Source organism: Lagopus leucura, unplaced genomic scaffold (assembly GCF_019238085.1).
Source record: "Lagopus leucura isolate 7727_CA_CO unplaced genomic scaffold, USGS_WTPT01 Super-Scaffold_100002, whole genome shotgun sequence".
In the NCBI taxonomy this organism is placed as follows: Eukaryota; Metazoa; Chordata; class Aves; order Galliformes; family Phasianidae; genus Lagopus; species Lagopus leucura.
Window position 1 is genome coordinate 63,810,966 of NW_024962263.1, and position 21,540 is coordinate 63,832,505.

At 39.8% G+C, this 21,540-nt stretch overlaps 1 long non-coding RNA gene across 3 annotated transcripts; it reads left to right on the top strand.

Moving 5' to 3' along the window:
* Positions 1–2,316: 2,316 nt before the first annotated feature.
* Positions 2,317–13,344, top strand: LOC122179054. Of its 3 annotated transcripts, XR_006178514.1 has the most exons (5): positions 2,317–2,406; positions 2,500–2,669; positions 10,292–11,285; positions 12,471–12,532; positions 12,958–13,344. It is a non-coding gene; the product is annotated as an uncharacterized LOC122179054 (long non-coding RNA). The 3 variants fall into 3 exon arrangements; XR_006178515.1 differs by lacking the exons at positions 2,317–2,406; positions 2,500–2,669 and adding an exon at positions 9,717–10,051; XR_006178513.1 differs by lacking the exons at positions 2,317–2,406; positions 2,500–2,669 and having other exon boundaries at positions 10,236–11,285.
* The last annotated feature ends 8,196 nt before the right edge of the window (positions 13,345–21,540 follow it).

Sequence of the window (21,540 nt, forward strand, 5' to 3'; positions counted from 1 at the left end):
CTTCAGAATGACTTCACCTGTTCCCAGGTCTCACTGCACTAGCGAAACTTGTAATACTGACTTTTTTCCTCTTGACAACCAGTTGCTCTATTATTCATTTCACAGAATCATAGAATCATAGGGGTTGGAAGGGACCTCTGAATCTAGTCTAACTCCCCAGCTAAAGCAGAGTAGGTTGCATAGGAAAGCATCCAGGCAGGTTCTGAGTATCTCCAGAGAAGGAAATTCTGCAACCTCTCTGGGCAGCCTGTTACAGTGCTCCATCTCCCTCAAAGTAAACAATTTTTTCCTCATATTCAGATGGAACTTCCTGTGTTCCTGTCGGTGCCCACTGCCCCTTGCTCTGTCACTGGGCACTGCCATGCTCCATCCACTTGGCTCTTACCTGTTACATATTTCATAAGCGCTGATAAGATCCTTCCTCAGTCTTCTCTTGTCTAAGCTGAATGGTCTCAGATATCTCAGCTTTTCCTCATAAAGGAGATGTTCCAGGTTCCTAATAATTTTTGTTTCCTCTCCGCTGGATGCTCTCTAGAAGTTCCCTGTCTTTCTTGAACTGAAGAGCCCATAACTGGACACAATACTCCATATGAGGACTCAGCAGGGCAGGGCAGAAGGGGGCGATTGCCTGATCATGCTTTTTTTAATGCACCCCAGGATACCATTGGCCTTCAAGGCCACAAGGGCACACTGCTGGCTCATGCCAACCTGTTGTCCACAGGACATCCAGGTCTTCTTTTGCAGAGCTTATTTCCAGTAGGGTGGACCCTAATCTGCAATGATACACACAGTTATAAATAGTTTCTTGGAATGTAATCTCTTGATTCCAAGAAACAATTCATTTTTAGTTGGCCTGTCAATATTAGAAAAAGGAGGAACCTTAAGACATGAAAATAAGGTTTACCTTCTTCACAAAAATAATTTTAAGCCTCACATATTTATCTCTTACATTTTCCATTGATACTGCATTTTGAAGCACAGGCAGCTAAAACTTCAGTGAGTCCGTGATTCCAGACAGATTTCTGCCACCGAGCAATACAAGTAGCATTAAATTTGCACTTACTTTCTACAGCAAATTTACAGAGTATTCTCTGTGATCAAAACAAAACTCAAGCCAGTCAGGCTTATCTGTTCCCTTTTTAAAAGTTAGAATTTATGGTAATATCAGAACCTCAGTCTTTATTTAAAAAGAAAAGCAACTAGTGTCTAGAAAGGAACATTTTGTCTCTCTGGAGACACACTTTTCAATATCCTTTCAAACTAACAGTTGTCCTTGAAAAAGTTTAAACTTAGTTCTTTCTTTCCTGGCTATACAAGGTGGTGTTTTTCCTTCTTTTTTTTCATTTACTCAGATATTTCAATGTTGTCCTCCCACAATTCAAACTAAACTAAATTTAAACATGAATAACTGAAGTGCTTCATGCCTAGTTATGTGTTTGTGGGCCTACCACCTGAGGCAGCCAGAGGAAAGCAGGTTTCTTCTTGCCCCTGTGCTACATTTAGGAGATGTGACCTTGTGTGGACCAAGCTCTGAGACGCTGCTGTGAAATAATTTGGCCCCAGGGTCACACACTGGTGCCAAACCCCATGTGTGACAGAAGACACGGAGGTTCAGCTTCCATCATTACTTCTCTCCTTGCTGCAAAGCCATTACACGACTGGGGAGGGAAAGGCACAAAGCCTACACAAACACTAACTTGGAAACTTTTCCCCTGCACTTGGGGATGCTGCTGTGTGAGGAGGAGCTGCCAGTCCTGCAGATGGAGATAGCTGATCCTAAAGCAAATATAAGCAGGGATGGATGCGGCCATTGGACTTCAGCCTGTGAGGAGCCTGTGGGAAAGCAGCAGAGCCTGGGCTAATGCCAGCTCAGAGAGAGTGCATTGATACAGACCATCCAAAAATACTGCTTAGGCATTTTCAGGGTCTGTTGTTCTTTTGATGGAGAGCTGATCTGGAAAGAAACGGCAGCCGATTGGTCCTGAGCCCTTTGCCTGCTGCTGGAAATCCTCCAGGCCTGCAGCAAGTCTTGCTGCTGTGCAAGTTCCAGTGCCGGCCATTGAGGCCTCATGTGGGGTTGTTAGATAACTGTTTTTTTGTTACTCTGGCAACCCTAGGAAATACTTTTGTTATTTTTGCCTTTGTTTTGAAAAGATTACAGGCCTCAGCGCTTATTTTTGAATCAGCTCAGGCCTTGTGCCTGAGGAAATGTGGCACAATGGGTTGCAGGTGCAGGGGGCTTGGCAGCACCTGAGGCACTAGCTCCAGGCACCTACATTTAATCAAGGCTTGTGTGCACACTGCTTTCTGCAAAGAGATCAGCCCCTGGCTTCAAGACTGTTGCATATCCGGTCTTCCTTACCGGTCCAGAGTTCTGGGAAGGCCAACATAGCCTTCTTTCCTCCAGTAAGACAGTGCTTTCTTCTACGAGCTTGAAGCAACTGCGATTTTGCTTTGATTACACTTTCATTTGACAAAGTTATCTTTTTTTTTTTCCAGACTGAAAGCTGTTTGGTGCATATACAATAATTTACAGTTTTAAATGAATTTCACTGTGAACTGAGCCAGGTGCTTTTTGGGATGTTCTAAAAACACCTGTACTAAACTACTGGATTTCAAGCTACCAAATGAAGACAGCATCTCATCACAGCAGGAGCATGATAGTATAGGTAGTATCTTTAAAAATGTCTACTTTGTGGTAGCTTTGAGGAAAGGCTGAGGAGGTACCAATTTTTAGCAAGCTAAGACGAATCATACAAATGCTTTTAAAATGCATTCTAAACCTTATGGCAGATTTTAAGGGAAATTGCTTGACTCACTTAATGTTGCTTTATACTGTTGGAGTATTTAGATGTTCTCAAAGGCAATGTTACCTGGGGCATTAATGAGATTATTTTGCTTTTTGCACCACCATAGGTGTTGGCACTGGGTGCCTGCGTTTAGCCAGATGAACTGAGACCTAAGTCATCTCATGTGGTGGAACTTGGTGGTCCAGCTCACCCTACAGTCAGCTCAACAGCTCTCCAGCTCCACCAACAATACTAACTAGACATCTCCTGAATTTGAAGGAAATTAATCAGCTAGAGCGTGGGTAGATGCCCATTACAGAATCAGGTGTCTTAGTTAAATGTCAAAATGTCATTTCCACATGAAAAAAAATTGCAGTGATGCTGTTTGACAAAATTAAGGATAAATATTTTTCGTTTATTCTATTTTCTAAGCAAATGAATTGGATGAATTTAATTTTAATTTTAATGGTTATAAATGCATTATTAAGGGCAACTTTATTTTATGTGAAAAAAATGGTATATTTCTACCTCCACTGATAGAAATTTTTCCATTTTTCCTCAGCCTCTTCATTCATATCCAAATGAACTAGAGGCATAGCTCTGAGGCATACTATCTGAGATAGCTTATTTCCAAACTAGCCTTGTCAGTGGATGGCTTGCATGCATATGGAGAAATTATATTTGGAAAGAATGTCAGAACTGATGTATGAACAGACAGCTTGGAGAACTGGGTGTCATCCAGTAGGAAGATCAATGAGCATACCAAGCATGTATCATGCCAATGGATATCTTGTGGATAAAATAACTTTTTTTCTCAAGAACATCAAATTTTTGGAAGCAGGAAAACAGGGCATGTGCCTGTGCATGAGCATGGAGCATGCTTGCTGTGGATGAAAAAGAAATCTACTGTATATTTATTTATTCTCTAATCATTTTTTCCTTGGGTAATAATATGTTACTGAGGTTGCCATAGAATTTATCACTAAAATGACTTTTAAATGAATTCACACTCATTTATAGCGAGCAGCTTTATTTTATGTATGGACACAGACAAATCTACCTTGCTTTAACACAACTTCCCCATGATGGGCTCACTGACAGTTTTTTTAGTAAATCTGGCACCAAGAAAATCAAGAAGCATGGAGTGAGACACAAACAGTCCTCACTGAAGAGGAGTATGTTATGGTACACAGGGAAAATTGGTGTTGATTAAATTACCTATAGACCTTCTGAAAACAGGCATGCAGCCAAGTGCAAGATGAGTGGGCAGGGGTGGTACCAGTCCCGCAGTACATGGGTCACCAGGTCATTGGTGATGCTCCCCCGCTGCAGAGGTAGCTGGTAACAAAATTTGGTGCCAAAAACTTCCTTTTTAAAGAAGGTGTTCTCAGATTGACCAATTGAACTTACAAAGGCACTATTTGGCCAAAGGCCAAATCTCTGATTAGAATAAAGAACTGACACCTATCAGCACTAGCACTCTCTATCGCCTCCCTTCATTTTTTCCCTTGTTAAGCTTATGCCTATCATTTTGTGGCAGATGCCTTCTCCCATTTTTTCCCCCCTGCTTCTTCTGATGGGATTAAACTTAGCAATTTTAGGATGTAACCAAAGTGTGGCATCTGAATGTCTAGCTAACCTATAGATCTAGAAAATATCCTATGTAGAAATTACAGTAGTTACATAATTAAGGCTAACGTTGTGTGTTTGGATCAATAGTAAGTTTGAGGCAAGAATTTTTCTTTACTATGTTTTGGACTGGCTGTACAGAATGCATGTTTGCTTAGTAGCCTGTACTGGCAATACAGGCCAGCCTGATCCTTCTCTTCACACATCTAGCATTTCATCTCTTCAACCAGGAGGGTGAATTAGTTTCCACCTTCCTATTTAAACACTGTAGTTTTTCGTATCTTTAAGTGTTCCTTAAAAGAAAAACTCAAGGCCTGTCTGTATTCTTTGACTAATCTGCGTAAGTGGAAAAGAGACCAGAAGCATGGGAAGATAGAAGAGAGAAAGAAGGAAATGAGATCAGAGGGCCCAGGTGGAGAACAAATGTAACTTCTCAAGACATTTCAATGACACAGATACATCTGTATGCCACTTCCAAAAAAACATTTGGATGTGGTACTCAGGAACATGATTTAGCGGAGGGTTGTTAGAGTTGGGGTAGTATGGATAGGTCGTGGTTGGACTTGATGATCTTTAGTGTCTTTTCCAACCTGAGTGATTCTATGATTCTATTCCTTTCCTATCAGTTTTCTGAAAGAATGATGTTTTTTGAGAACACAGTGACTGAAAATGGCCATATTTATGATGATCACGTTATGATAAAGGAGCTGCTGCCAAAGTCTCTTTGCTTGTATAAATGTAGATGACATGGTACTATAAGCACACTTAAGAATGAGTCAGCAGAGAAGAAAATACTTAAAGAGGTGATTTTCCAGAGATGTAAGTTAACCCTATCTAAAACAGCTTGTTGAAAAACCTGTTTTCAAGTGTGATTCAGATATGCTTGCAGACACACTTCAGTTCTGAAAACAGTAAGACAGTGAGGTTTCAGGTATATTTATTGTTGCCCAATATACAGCATTTCATAATCTGCAATAAAATTACTAAAGGATCCTGTAGCATACACCAAGTTGCAAATACCTCCAAAATGAAAGGCGATCTGATTTGGAAGTACAGTGTGATTGCATCAGCCAAGTGAGAAGCTGCTGGAGATGATCCTCAGCCCTGAGTCAGCAGAGCATGGTGTGGTACCTGCTGTGCTGGAAGTGGTGCACAGCTTCCTTGCCTCAACAGGAGCCTTAAGAAGCATTCTGGCTGAGAAATTGCTCTTGACACCTACTCCCTCTGTTTCCATACCTCCTCAGAGGATGCAGCTGTCTCCCTTTGGGGGAACCCTCCCTACTCTGCCTCGAATGATATGCATGTGTTTTTGTCTAGAATTTGTGGGGATCATGCAAAATGAATTTGTGAAGACAAGGGAAAAATGGATATGTGTTCATGTTCCATGTGCATTATGGCACCCAATGTAACAAATCTATGTACTAGAAAGACTAAAGATCTTAGAAATTAAACTGCTGGAAACTGTACTAATGCTACTTTCCTATTGCAGACTGTTGCATGATCATTTCACATTTTACAAAGCAGTTTTCTCTGAGTTGCTTAACACATCTGCTTGGTGGATTATAGGATAAGTAGGGAAGGGAGAAGCAGCCGTAATTTTTACTCATGAGACCACAAGGGATCAAAACCAGCTGTTCTTACAGTAGTGTGAACAAAGCTGTAATCCTCAGCTGCTTGCTCTTTAGTACCCAGGATGGGAGTATCCACAGTGCCATGGTTTATTTTCTCACAGCACTGCGTCAGTGAGAAAAGTCTCCATCCAGCAAGTCTGGTACAATACTTGCTGATGGAAAGAGGACAGCTGCTGTATGCTCATTGCTCCAAGGGAAATGTAATCTATGAAAGAAGACCGCATCTGGGGATCTCAGCATTTCAAAAGGCACCAAAGGACTCTGAACGCTGCCATTTAAGAAAAGATGTATGAAATAATGAATAATGAAAACTTCTCTCTTTTTTTTTTTTTCCAGCCTCTTGCTGGTTTTGCTGGAAGCCCCTGAGTATGTGAGATAGCAAAATGGGGTGATGACAGTGCCAGACTGTGAATGGAGGAGTCCAGGCACAATGTCACTAACCTACAGAGTGCACTGTTTAATAGTGGCATGAAAGATGCTTTGTGAGCCAGTAGAAAAGCTGAACAGGGACTGGATGAGCACAAAAGCTGACTCTAGCTATATATATCTCAACACTGCCTACATAGGGAGATGTCATCACGCTGAACATTACAGCCTCAAATGATTTCTTAAAACCACAAAGTCGGCAACTGTTCATTTTCTGCATATTTCTCCCACATCAGTGGAAAATACATAGGAAGGCAAACAAATACCATTTAAAGTAGGAATTCTTATAGAAATAACTTTTTTTTTTTTTTTAACTGCTTGAATGATCAGGACATGCTTCAAGGGTTACGTTCACCCCATTTTTATGTACTTTGATGCATTTCTCTCCTCTTTGCATTTAGAAACTTGAACATTTTCTGGTGTAAGTTTGCATCTTTGCAGCACAATTTGTAGCATTTCTGCACAGAATGCTGAAATTTTGTCTTATTACTTCTCAGGTCTAAACTGTAATGTAATTAAAGACTGAAATGTAAGGCAAACCATGATAATAAAGTAGATATACGAAGTCATTAGTACCTAGCCTTCATAGAGCAGAGTGCACAAACACAGCATGGTCATTCACCTCATCTCCTCTTGGCACTGCAGTGCCCTTGAGATTTGAATTTATATTAATGCAGCTCTGAAAACATTTGAATATTTCTTGGTTTTGTTGGCCCTTTGACTGCCTCCCAGAAGCTCCTAGGAAAAAAGCCAGGAGAAGGCTACGATTTCTCTGAGCCCACTCCCAGTTGTCATACTTTGATGGGAAGAGAGCAGTGATCTTGATGGAGTGAGGCTGGTGGCCAAAACTGGCTGCATCTACCATACCAGATTGTCTGGCACTGCTGTGCAGTCCCCTCCTATTGCTGTGGGAGCTTTGGGAAAGAAAGCAGGCAGAGCTGAACCAGGTTAGCCAGTTTGTCAAGCCAGATCTACTTTGTTGGTTTGAGATTTGGCACTTCTTTACTAAGTAAATTAGTATTATATCATGTTTAGGCCATATTTAGGAGCTAAATGGTCTTAGAAACACTATAGGCAGAGATGTTTCATGATATGCTTGTGCTTAACTGATGCATATTTTTGAGTTTATGTTAAATTACTAGCACCAAAATATTCAGCCCTATCCTTATGCTGCCTTTGTGATCCTTATCACAATCAATCCCAATAAAAAATTTCCCATTTTTTATAACTCCGTGGATGAAAGAAAAAATTCAGGCCGTACTACACAGCTGGAAACCTAGATATCTTTCTTCATGTTTTCTTTATCACTGTAAAAATACCTCACTGCTCTTTGCACTTCTTCCCTTGCTTGTGTTAACTTGGCGAGAGATCTTCATCACAGTCACTCTTTTATAGGCAGGAAGGTGTTACTGAGAGTATTATTTAAAGTGGTTTGCTTAGACTCATTCCCAGAGAGTTGGTTGCAGTGCTACGAATAGAAAACAGATATTTGTATTTTTTTACGGACAAGTACTACCACAGAAATTACAACACAACTTATAGGCCTGATGTTGAAAATACTGGATTGCTGATATGTAACAGGTGTTGTGCAATTGAGATCAGAAATTAGCTAGATTTTAGCTTGGGAAATCTTGGCATGCTAAAAATTGCTATTGCAAGCCCTACAAAAAAGTATTGTCTGGAGAGAACTTGAGAAAAAGACGATTATTTCCTCTTGTGACAAAACTGATGATGCTCAAGAAGATGTCACTATGCCTATTTCAACTTATCTAGGCAAACTGCTAGTCTGTAAGGTGGAAAAAAATGAATGCAAAAACAGACAGTATGATGCCATGCTTTAGACTGTCAAGACAGAGAAGAAAGTCTTGGTAACACTTGGTAAACAATTTTGTTTTACAGCAGGTTGATTGACATGGCTTTTGAGACTACTTAGGATTTTCAAACCTTACCAGTAGACCCTGGAGATAGTTTAATAGAGAGAACCAGAATATGGCATTGCACAGACACCACCTTCTTCTATTTGGGATATATTTAAAGAGGAGTCAGTTTCTTCTGTTTTCTATAATGCACTCAAAAGAATGTCACTTGACTGAAGCTTTCCCTGAAGATTATTTAACAGAAGTAGACCTGTGAATAGAAAGGGAAAGCATTATTGCATTCTTCTAAAAACAGAACAGAACACATCGAAAAACAATGAAGGCAGTTAGGTTATTCAGAATTTAACTGTTATCTTAGCTCTGCACTTACAGGAGTGCCAAATCCTTTAGTACACTTTCTTGTCTCAACTATACTGCATCCCAAGTAAAAAAAACTTGAAAGTGAATCAGGGAAGCACAAATCTATTCAGAAAAGAATGTGGATTAACATGAACAACACGAAGAACATGAAATGTTTCGGGTTTTTTTCTAAAAGTTATTTAAGAACAGGTCAGCTTAACAGGGAGATGTAAGTCTAAAAACTATTATTTTTGCCCACATTACAGAATGGTGTTAACCAAACTATGCAGTTTTGTGCTGATCTCATTAACAAGCATGAAGGGACAAAAGGCACTTTGTCATTTCCAGTGAAGCAGCTAATGCAAAGCAGCAGTTCTGTGAGTTTTATGGGTCTGTGAAGGCTGGAGGCTAACGATTGTCCCTGCTGGGTTGCCTGACACCTTGAGTCAGATCAGCGTGTTCACAGATCAAGTGGAAATGAGACATAAGCAAAGAGCAATAAAATAAAACGAACTGTAATATTAATGAGGAGAGGGAAAGAAGTAGCAGGTGAGCTTGGAAGTGATTTCTCCTTAAATACCAACAAAATACGAGTTGAATTCTGAAAGCTGAGAAATTCTAAGAACAGAATCTTGTTTGAGCAAACTGATGTTTCCAGAAATCTTGGTAATGGGTTTTACAGGTTTCATATAATTGCTCTCTGTCTGGGAAAGCAGCCATGAATTTGTGACTGATTGGAAATCCAGATGCAAAATTGAGCCATTTTTTTGCAACTAGACTCCAGTGAATGTAGTGAACAGTTAAGGGAAAGTACAAAGAGTTCCTGAGGGAACATTTGGAGAGGGAGGAGTGTAAACCATTTCTCCATTTCAGGAAGAAAGAATGTCACTAGGAATTAAAATAATCTTACTCACAATGAGAAATAGAATTATAAGCAAGAACTGTAGCTGAGGAGATTTGCCATTTACTTTTTTTCCTAAAGAAACACAAAAACTTGTGTTTGTCTCAAGAATGGAAATGAATATGGGAACATTTACTACAATGTTATTAGCTGCTGAGCTTGCCTTTGGAGTGCTACAGTGAATTCAAATGGAGATATCCTTTCAAACATCCTGCAGGAAGGAACACTTCTACAGCCTTGTGACCAGAACTGCATGGCACCAAGGCAAAGAAAGAGCAGGGGGTGGCAGACTGTTTCCTCTGGCTGCTAACAAGCCAGACCTGCCACTCCAGTCGTCTCCTATAGTTATGTATATTTTCAATATATACAAACGATGTGGTCACAAGTGACAAAAGAACAAAGGAAAATCTTTATGGTGAAAAGAACAATGTCACGATGGAGATCCAACTCAGAGTGAAAGTATGGTCTAATATTAGATATGGAGGCTGGTGGCCATGCATGTGGCAGTGGGGTTGGAGCTTGATGATCCTTGAGGTCCCTTCCAACCCGAGCCATTCCATGGTTCTATGATTTTTTTTTTTTTAATTAAAAATACTTTAAATTAAAAAGAATTAAGTTAAACAAATTTAGTTGTGTGTAATTTTTTGCTTTTGCTTTTAGAGATTCCTCTTCAGTGACCAATATCTTTGACCCTTTCAGGAGACTGTGACACCAATTGCCTTTAAATGACTTGGGAGAGAAAAACACACCCTTGGAGCTTCATGGCTGCTCATATGGATTATTCTGAAGATTACAGGCTGCTGTGATTGTCTACCAGAAACAAAAGTGTGTCTTTGAAGAGTGAAAGGCTTGGCTGACATCTGCAGAGCCCACTAAGCTATGTAACTTTGCAAGTCCTTCAGTGTTTTGCAGTGTTTTCTATTATCTCCACTTCTTATCTCTTGTACTGAAGTATTTCAAATATCTCTTGTGCTTCTGTTGCAAAGTAATACCCTATGTTAAGTGGGTAGGGGATAACTACTCCAGGACAGGGAAGCAGTAACCTAATCCTTACCTGTGATGGGAGCAGAAGCAGAAATTCCTGCTTACCATTCCCCTTTGTCCTTGTTGTTACTTCAACTTTCTGCTCTTGCAATAAGATGCACCCCAGGTCATGGTCTGACTGCCTTCCTCCCAGTTTCCATTTCTCTTGGTGGCATCAACAGAGGAGGATATGTTGGGGTTAGCAGGGAGAACAGAGATTTCTCCCAAGGAGAGATGGTGGGTTTAATGGCTAATGGATTGGGACATTAAATGTGTCAGTGGGAGGAGGCATAAGTGCCCATGGAGAGAGGACGGAGGAGGTGACCTAGAGCTTGGAAACACCTAGGAAAGTAAGAGAAAGGACCTTATTCTCATCCAGATTCTATTTTTCTATTTTACTTCTAGAAAGTTCTGAAATAGTACTGCCCCTTCCCATTTGCCCATGCCATCCCTACAGCTTCCTTCATATGGACATATTCCCTTGCTCGTTTTTCCTAAAGCCTTATCTACCATGTCCACATAACCTTTGTCACACAGGTATGCTGACTGCAGTGCTGAGGTCTGGTTCTGTCTATGTGGCTAAGGGGTATGAAGCAGGGTGGGGAATTGTCCCATCAATCCTGATGGAACAGCAGAAGGTAACCAGCTGTCTGGTGTGAAGTTGTTACAGGTATGTGCTGTATGTAGTAGCACTCATGCACAATAATTTGGTGCAATTAGTTGTAAATCAAAATCTCAGTTCAATGGAGATGCAATTATGAGACTTTTACTTTCCTTATCAAGTTGTCATGCATGTAAATAACATCAGTTTGTGGTAGAACCATCAAAGAAGTTAATTTGCCTATCATTATGAATGTTATAGGGAGCATGTAATCAGAGTAGCTATAGCCTTGATACGTAACTATTGTCCAGGAGAAACTTTCTCTTGTAAGCCAGCAAACAAGGCTTCTGTAAAATAGTTTCAGCTGTGTTGTGCTTCTCCTCCTCTTCCTTTGCTCCATTAGCTAACAAATCCTCAGAGAATTGCACTTGAGACAAGTTTCTTCATCAACTACATGAGTCAAAGGGTGGATGGATGTGTCTCCAAAAGGCTGACAGCAAGAGGAGGTGCCTTCTGAAACAAAACAATCATTATGACAATTATATGTCACGGCTACTTTACAAAATAGTGTTAAAATCAGGCAAAGTTTTATTGCAGGAAGAGTGATGTAAGCTTAGAAGTATCATATCTTCATAATAAAAAAAGAGTCTGGGTTCCTAAGTCCATCAGTGTCACAGGTGAGATAAGAGATCTAGCAGTGATAGATGACCCAAGGTAACATGGTGTACATCACAATAACATTTTGTTACAGTAACAGCAGAGAAAATAATCTGTGAATCCATATGCACTGTGAACAAGAGCTGCTGTGAGCATTAACCTTTGTAGCTGATTTTAGTCATCTATGGCCTGATTATGAAAATTCCAGTCTTTTGCAATACACTTGCAAATAGCAGGCTAGGCATGAGAATGCTGATATAAGTTGATTATACTTTATCCTATCTTGTGACCCTTGACCTATCCAAAGTAACTATCAGATGACCTTTCTTGTTTTGTTTCATCAGCAAAGAAGATAGGCTGTTTTAATGAGCCTTTAATAAGCAGCTTTGTGCCCCAGTTGGGATTTGGGAGGGTGGTTCAAAATATCATTAAAGGTGGGAATGTATTTAATCTAACTGCAGGTACAGAAATTTCCTCAGTGTGAGTCCAACAAGGTCCCTGAGGCTCCCTCTATAGGAAATAGAGAATAATCCCATCAACCTTACATTTGCAAGTGAGATCAGCAGTCCTTTAATACTGTCTGTTTTTCTCTATTAGGCGGAGAGATTATTAACAACTTCCATCAAGATAATAACATCATTGCAAATTAATTCCACTAGGTATGTCCAAGAACAAAGGCAAACTGAGCTACAATTGTGTGCCATCTCAGTATGGAGCATTGAACAGTGCTGCTGAAATGGCCTGCCAAAATGGCTGACCATTGAAAAGTAGTCTAAAATTGAACCATATCAAAATAAAAGTGGAACTGAGGAGAAGCCAAGAGCTTGAAGCAGATGTAGCTCATACTTGGGCCACCCTTCAGCACCCCAAAGAAGGGTAACTCATTCATGCTGCTGTTTCACAGCCAAACTTTTACTGACAAATGGTTGAAGTTGGTAAATGAGCACAAATCCTAGAATCACCCGCATGTATTTTTTTTAATAATTTGTGTGCGCGTGTGGTAAACATAAAACACTCTTCATCCATCTAATAAAAGGAGAATTTGCCTTATCTTTTTTAAATTATTATTTATTTTTCTTGATAGAGATAACAAGATCGACGTACTTGCAATGGTCTACGAGGATATCAGATCTTGCAGCATTTCCTTGTCAGGCCCACGCAGTGCTGTTCCCCTTAATGATGTGCTCATGAAGGGGATCTCTGCATCTCTTCACATTTCAGATCACCACACCCCCTGGACTTACACTGAAGCCTTCTCAAGGGAGTTATCAATACAGCACAATACTCCTCCAGCTCTGAAACGGCCTGATGGAGAATAGGGGGAAATGGCTAAGATTACATCATGGCTCCAAGCTATCTGAATCCCACAAATCTGGAAAGCAAATGTTGATCTCAGGAAAACATTCATGTCAACCATTGTTAAGTGAAAGCCTGGGAGAAAAACGAACAAATACAATGCATTTCTTTCTAAATACTGTTGATCTGCTAAGAATAAATGTTCTAAAAATGCTCTCGTGAAAGAATAGCGAGTATAACTGATTTTTGTTCAAGCACATTTATGAGCATGAGTAACTATTCATTTCCTAATTACTTCCTCTCTTGCCAGTACCTAGTAAACCTTTCTAAGCATCTGTTTGTCTTGTTGACATTTGATCTGTTCATTGAGAACAAGAGATTTAACATTTTTGTTTGCAGGGTATATATGAAAGCCCACATCAATGAATTACTACGAAGGAAATGTTCCAATTTGTCTACAGAAGTGTCAGTTGAATGAAATATTTTGCCTTGCTAAAGGCATTACAGGTTTTGGACACAAGCAATGGGGATGAAACTTTGTTCATAGGGAAGTGATATAATATACCATAATGCCCAGAGTATGTCATTCTTTGTCTTCATAATGAATTTAAGTATAACACTATTAGTTTCTTAGGTAAAGATAGACAAAATGAATTTTTAGGTTCTCTTTCCATCTTGCGCAGTACATCAGAAGTCATTTACCTTCTATATTTAACACAGACATATTCTTTTCTTGCACAGAGAAGGTTAATGGATAATTTCAATAGTAAGTGACATCCCTGACATTTTCCTCAGCCAGGGACTCTTTAAGATTCTTCTACAAGTGTTCTCAGCTAAGTCTGCCTGCATGCTTCCTGATAGGCATAGCATAGCAGGCTGCATCTTCCGCAACTTTTCTGCTGACCATTGCTCTTGTAAGTGGTGACACCTGTGAGTCAGAGCTTCAAGCATGTTACAATCAGTTCTCTCATCATTACCAAGATACACAAAGTCCCACGGGCAGCTGTTTTGTGAGCTCACCTCAGCTATTTCCTGGTTTTACCTTTCTCTGTCTCCTCCTGTCCAGGTTTGATCTTTGCATGAGTTTATTCTTAGTACAAGTTTTCTCCTCCTTTCAGTCCCTTTTTGAGAATATGATGTTGGTTCTTCTCTGGTCCAGGAGGACCTGAAGTAAGCAGTTAAAATGAGTTCAACAAGGCTCTCCATCCCCTAGGTCTCCTTGTGGTCTCGGTTCTTAACTAGACTGCTCTACCTGGAACAAATATGTGTCCTGCCCTGGTCAATCAGGAATTCACTAGAGTTCAAGATCTGAGCTGCAGAAATTCTCTTACAATAACATTTTACCGTCCTACAGGAATCACTTTGTGTCCATGAACTGTCTTGGATCATAGAACCATAGAATTGTTAAGAATGGAAGAAACCCTGAAGATCACCTAGCCACCTGCAGTGGGCAGGGATACCTTCCATTAGACCAGTTTGCTCAGGGCCCCATCCAACCTGGCCTTGAACACTTTCAGGAATGGGGCATCCACAGATTCTCGAGACTACCTGCACCAGTGCCTCACTAACATCATGGTGAAGAATTCCTTCCAAGTATCTAATCTAATCCTACCCTCTTTTAGTTGAAAACCATTACTCCTTGTCCTATCACTAATAAAATCATAGAATGAAGTCGTGTTGCATTGATAAGATGTTCATCAGCTAACGCTACCAGGCGTTTCCAATGAATATCACAAAAATATATATTTTAAAAGACTGTGTTGTGAAAATAATTTTTTTCCCTTTAAATACTGCATCCTCTTTCAGGTGAAATTTCTTCATTGTATTTTTCCTCTTTTCATGATGTTTTCTTCCAATGCCTGTCATCCATCAAATGTAACTGATTTGTCTACAGCAATGAAATTCTCTTTTTCCATATTTCAAGATGAGGTTAGAGTTCTGGAATGTTTCTTCCAAACCATTTCTCATGATACATATTTTCACTTCCAGCTATAAAATCACATGATCCTAATTATTCTCAAGTTAGGAATTTAGAATTGTGGGCGTTTTCTCCTTAGAGATTTTTAAGACCAGATCATGGAATGTCTCACAGAATGTGCTAATTATATGGATAGTTTTCTACAACATCACTGTGTAAGCTGAGAGTGAAAGACGTTCCTGAGTCTCAAAAGAGTAGGTCTTCACAAAATAGTGACACTACTCAAGATTACCTAGTGCATAAAATGCACAGCCTTTGTATTGCTCTGTTCCTTCATTTAGACTTAGCTTTAAACAACTCTGGGAGATGTACATTGCTTGTGACGGAAGACTTGATGAGTAGATAGAACCTTCCCCACACTCCAGCTGATGTGATTCTCTTTTCTCCTTACCTGAAGGCACCATTGCTGTTGAATTCAAATCTAGTAATCTAACTTTGCATCATTGTTACTTGGAACACCCTCCAGCCTGAGAATCCTCTACAGCCACCTTCAAAGTGCTTGCTGCAACTTTGAAGTCACTGTAAGTCAGAGGAGCCAGCTGGTAGGGAAATCTCACTCTTTATCCCCTTTCCCTTTACATCAGGTGGTAGAAAGCCAATTTTTCACCTTGCGCAAGTCATCACAAGGCTGTTGATGACAGAGAAATTATGTGTTCAAATTCACATGACTTCTCCTGAGAGCAACTGGAAATAACAGAAAAATATCCAAGGGATGCTCAGAGTTGATGGTTTATTTATGTTAAGTAGTTCCTTATTCCCATCTTCCTACAAATATAGAAAAATAGCTTATTAAAACTTAAAAGAACACCTGATCATCTTCTCTTTCCCAGCTTCTTGCCTTCCCAGACAGCTTGTAATTTGTCTAAACTTTACAAGCTATTTATTTGTCTACCATAATAAGTATGGGAGATTTCCTGTCCCCACTGGTCTTTGTACATGTATGATTTTGTTTGCTTGTTTTAGCTCCAGCCCTTTAACAGATGTACAAAGCAGTTTGAGCCTAAAATCAGCGAGGAGAATATCACTGCTGTTGAACTTCCAGGCTGTCAGCTTCAGTCCCTCATGTTCTGTGAGTCTGTCTTTGTAAACTCTCCTCTACCTTTTAGATTGCTCCTCATTCACAAGTCTTGGAAAGCTGTGTGAGATAAACGGATTTCCAAAGCTGAGCACAGAGATATGACACAGTGAAGTCACACACACAAGACTGTTCTTTTGAAGGAATCAATGATTCCTACCACTGCCAACCTTTTGCTTATTAGCTGACACTATTTGCTGTAAAATTGCATCGACTTTCTCAGCACTGTAATGTCTCAGTGACATTAGGCAAGAATAACCAGTTCAAGTTTATTACCACATACTCAGCAAGTATTAGCAGATGGGGAAAAAGAACAACTCATCACGTTCTGGGAGAAAGGTTATTTCAGTACTTTGGAAATTCTTTTTGCTTCTTCTTTGACCTAGCAGAGTCTAAAAGCTGCCCAGTGGTTTCTTGGGAGTTTTGCAACTGAGTGGCAGATTCTGGCAGAATATCAAGAATATCAAGAATTCTTTCAACAAAAGCATTTTGGAAGCAACAAAGCAAAATAAATGAGCCAGCACTAGCTATATTCACTGTTGGTCAACAAAGGATAGGATTCAGTCCAAGTGAGAAGGTGAGCTTTGAACATTATTCTGACACAGAGGCAAGGTTACAGTGGAGCAGATCAAGGTGCACCTGGAGTTTCAAGCAGAGAAGACAAAGAACAACAAAGGGCAGAGTGTTATTATGATACTGCTGGCTCTTCCTATGTGTTGCATATGATGCTGAACAGCACAAGGGGAGTGCCACAGCTCTGATGTCAAATATTTTCTCCCAGAGGCGCAGCTGGCAAGTGATCACTCTGCTGTCCATGTACAAAACTGTGGATCGCTTTCAGTTTTACTGTGTAAAGGTGTCTTTGTCATCTACCCGCACTGGGGCCAGTCCTGTCAAGATAATAGGCTAGTTCCTAACAATACATAAAAATCTCTTAAACTCAGGGGTTTCTTTTAAGAGCTAGGAGAGGGATATCCTGTACTCCATTCTTCTTCTCCGCAGCACCTCTGGCCCCCTCCTTCCACTTCCACACCCTGAACTAGAGTTTGTAAACCTTTTGAACTATTTTAGAGAACGTACAGCTTGTCCTCCAAGACATAGGAAATTACATTTGATAGTCTATTGTATAAGAATTTCCATATTTAGAGGAAAATCAACAGATACAATCTCTAATTTCCTTTTCCCAATACTCCTCATATTTGCCTCCTCCTTCATTGCTCAATTTGGCTGCTGCCATTTTGTAGCACAAGCAGATGTCATCAATTAGGAGACAAATTCAAAACTAATGAGAGCTACGTTCAAAGAACCTGTCTGCTCCTCTGGCTGTCATTGGAGGGATGTATCTCTGCCCTGGCTCTCATCTGGCATTGTTGATGCTTTGTAGTGCTTTTAAATGTACTCCTGAAATAAGCTTCTGTTCAGCCTATGCAAAAATATTCCACGCATAAGGAAATCATGGCTTACTCATCTACAGATTCTGAAGCAGTCTTTCTGGTACTCAAAAGAACAGAGATCAGTGCTATTAGGCTGAAGCAACAGCTATACAGCTAGACTTTTTTTAACGTACAGTTTGTGTTTCTTATGGCCAACTCTTCGGTGTAATCCTAGCAGCAGTACTCATTAGGAAGGAACTCATTAGAAGGGACTCAGTAACATAGTAGCAAACCTCATTCACAGAAGGGATGGAGCAGAAAAGCTGCCAAGCAGAATAAAAAATGAAAGTTGTGTTTATAAATTAATGTAGTAGAAGTTAAGCTTTCTGACTTAGAAGTAAGTTTCCTAAGATCTTTAAAACTTTCTGGATAGTTTAAAAGCCAATAAAATAGTAAATTCAATAACTGAGTTTGGCTCTCAAATGAAATGAAGATAAATAGCTAAAATCTATCGTTTGCCCTTGAGACAATACTTCAGTGCTTTGTCAATTTAGAAAAGGAGTGGCACTCTTCATACGTAGTTTCCAAACTGCAGTGGGCTCCCTTTGGACCACCAAGATCCAGCCTCTACTCAGAGAAAAGTGCAGACTTTGACTTGGCCTTTCCTGGAACAAACACTCATTTCTGTACCTGTCACGCACATATTTTCCTTGGACAGAGTTTGTGGTGATGGTTCACTGTTAAGACACGGACAAACAAATTTCAGTTTGGTTCCGGAAGTAATTTAGGTGTCTCGCTCCTGACAGTAATTCAAAGTGCAGCTGTTGTGTTATGTTCAAGAAATCTAAGGACCTGACTAAGTTTTCTCCTGTTGTACTGGGCTTTTTGTGGCAAAATGTGGCTATATGTGGCTACTCATCACAATTGGAAAGATTATGTTTCTTGCTTTCCTCAGTCTCACTAGTTTATAAATTCAGGAAAGCCCAATTTGGCAGGGGGCTTGGACTCGATGATCTCTAGAGGTCCCTTCCAGCCCCTACAATTCCGTGATTCTGTTTTCTGTTTAGAAGGCACATGTAAAGCTTTCAACCTGGTCAAGATTTTCTGTAGAATGTTCATTTAAGCTAGCTTACTATTATTTTTCACTGTAAACTTTCTGTCTCTTTTTCACTGGTCTACAAAGAACATTTTGAACTGTGAAATACCCATGTAACTACAGTGTTTGTATTCACATGGAGAAAATTATAAGCACATGAAAGTAAAGCACATTCTTCATGATCTTTACACTGCTTGAAGATTAAGAATACAATAGATTAAAAGAATCCAGGAATAAAGTGGTCTCTGGGGAGCATTCACAATATTTGTGTAAGACTGTGCAGGTTTAATACATGAATCACAAATAAAGCACTAATAGAAATGTTTGAAATATTTCCCAAACATTCTCATTACATGGCCTCACCCTCCTCCTCAGATTTTGTATTTCTGCAGCGGTGCTGCTCAGAATGGTTTGTACCGCACACATTAGGAAAAAAAATCAGTCTAATTTATATAACACAAAAATCAAATCTATGTAGTTTTACAAAAACTATGTAAACATTCCCAGAAAGCCACTGCTTCAAAAAATGGATTCCTAAAATAAACACTTAGTCCTTTCTTGCTGTATTTATGCAACTCAACTTCCTGTAGATGCTCTCAATGCTCTGGTAAATACTGGGAGCTACATTACATTAATTCAGTGTAATGTAACTGATCGGCACTGCCTGGAAAACTTGACCATTTCTTGCTTCCATCAAAACATCACAACCATCTTGAAGCAAAAGCTGTTATCAAAAGATGGATCTTTTTGAAATGAAAGATGACATTACATTTTTATATCTTGTTAAAATACAGTGGCCAAATGGCAGGTATGAAAATCTTATCTCATGGCTGCCAGCTGAAAAGCAGTAAAAGCAGCAATAATGTAAAATCACAAATGACGTGCTTCAGAGAAAGTTCCTAATTTATTGTTCTTTTCCCACAATATCAGCTTGAGAGCAGTCTTCATACTTTTAGCATTACTCTGACTGCATGTCCCTGGTCTTATCTAGTTTCAACAGCAGCCTTAGTTCAAAGTTCATTTGGCAAATTCTAGCAGTCTTCCCATTAGTGGTAAGAAGCTAAAAGCTCAAGTCTGAAGCAAAGCCATGCCCAGTAGGGTTTGACTGTCATATGTCAGACTGACATATTTGCTGCTTTTTGTAAAGTTAGATTATTTGGAATGAAAGGACAAAATCTTCACAAATATTTTATTATGTATGAATGGAACCTGAACGTTGATTTCTGTGATATTAGAAAGTGAAAGTTGCATAAAATGACCAAGTGTGTAGACAATATCTGCCTTGAAAGAATATTCACTTTTTTTTCATGTTTAACTGACTCTGTGTGTTCAGAGGGTATGTGTTTGCCTGTCTTTCTTCTAAAACCTTATGAACTATTTTAAGTCATCTTCATTCAGAATCCAGTCAATACCAGATGACCTAAGCTCCAAATGTTGATATTCTCTGTGAAAGTTCAGAAATCAATGTGTTCATCTGGCTGAAAGACTAAGGCACAGTACTCTTTAGGCATGGTGTTGTGGCCTTCAGATTGTGAAATCTCCTTGGTTATTAAACTTCACAGCCTGTTAACATCATTGGATATAAACCACAGCTCTCTCTACTCAGCTGTGTCCTCTGAATCAGAATCCTCCATCTGAGTACCTTTACATAAAGTCAGTTCTTGGTCAGCACTGCTTTCTCCATCAAACTCTATTTTGTGGTGTAGACACCTCTGTTATCTAACATAAAGAAAGCTTGTGAAAGAGTCATCATGAAATGAAGATGTTATTGAAGCAGGGGGTTGGACTAGATGATCCCAAGTGAACCCTTCCAATCTCAACCATTCCGTGATTCTGTGATTATAATCAGATGTTGTTAGCAATAAAGACATAATTAGGCTTCAGTCCCATGCATGGTACGAAACCCAAATAATCTCTTATTCATGCGTTTTTATTTTGTGGTGTGTTTAACTGAATCCTTCAAAGCAATCAGATTCACATCCAGATAATTACAACCCCAAACTCTTGCAGACTTAAATCCTCAAGTGCTGTGGCCAGGAGGAAACTTCAAAGCAGAGATGCTTGGCCGCCCCACCTTGCCTCCCGTGCACTGGGGGAGCAATGGGTCTCCTGCCTGCTGGAGAGCATGCTGCGTGCACCTCAGCAGTGCTTCAATCCATCCAACCACTGGTGCTCCCACAGGCTCTGCATGCTGCAGCCAGATATTACTATGGGATTGCAGGAATGCTCCTGAGGCTGTGAGTAAGCAGGACAGAGGTAGGCAGTAACGCGTTGTTGCTAGCAACATCTAACATGAAACTATTTCTTTCTTTCTGCTGACAAGGAAAAAGAAGATTAAAAAGAGTCTATGTTTTTACACAAGTGTTGTGTGCTGAAATCACACCTTGACAATCTGCAGCTACGCAACAAATAACATTTATGCTAGTAAATGAGGTAGGGCCAAAGAGAAGACTAAACCCTCACGCAGGACAGTCTTCATTGTTGGATAGTTACAGTGGTGTCTCAGCATTCCACATTGTGGTTTGTGGGGATAATGTGGGTCAGTAGAAATCCCCACTCAGCAGGTTGGATGCAGAACCCTAGTCTGGGGAAATAGGCGCACACATACGTAAATTAGTATTACTGAACTGATATGAAGAGCAGCTTTTATTGCAAAAAATTATGTCCAGACCACTAACAGTCATGACTATTTTAAAAAGCCATCTAAGCACAAGCAAGTAAGACAGGTAAATAAAACAGAAAGATTGCTTAAATGACTACAGTGTGTTTGAGATTGATTTGATTCATGTTCTAGGAGCAAAAATACTGCAATATTTGTTTAGACCAATGGGCAAGGTTCCTTCATATAT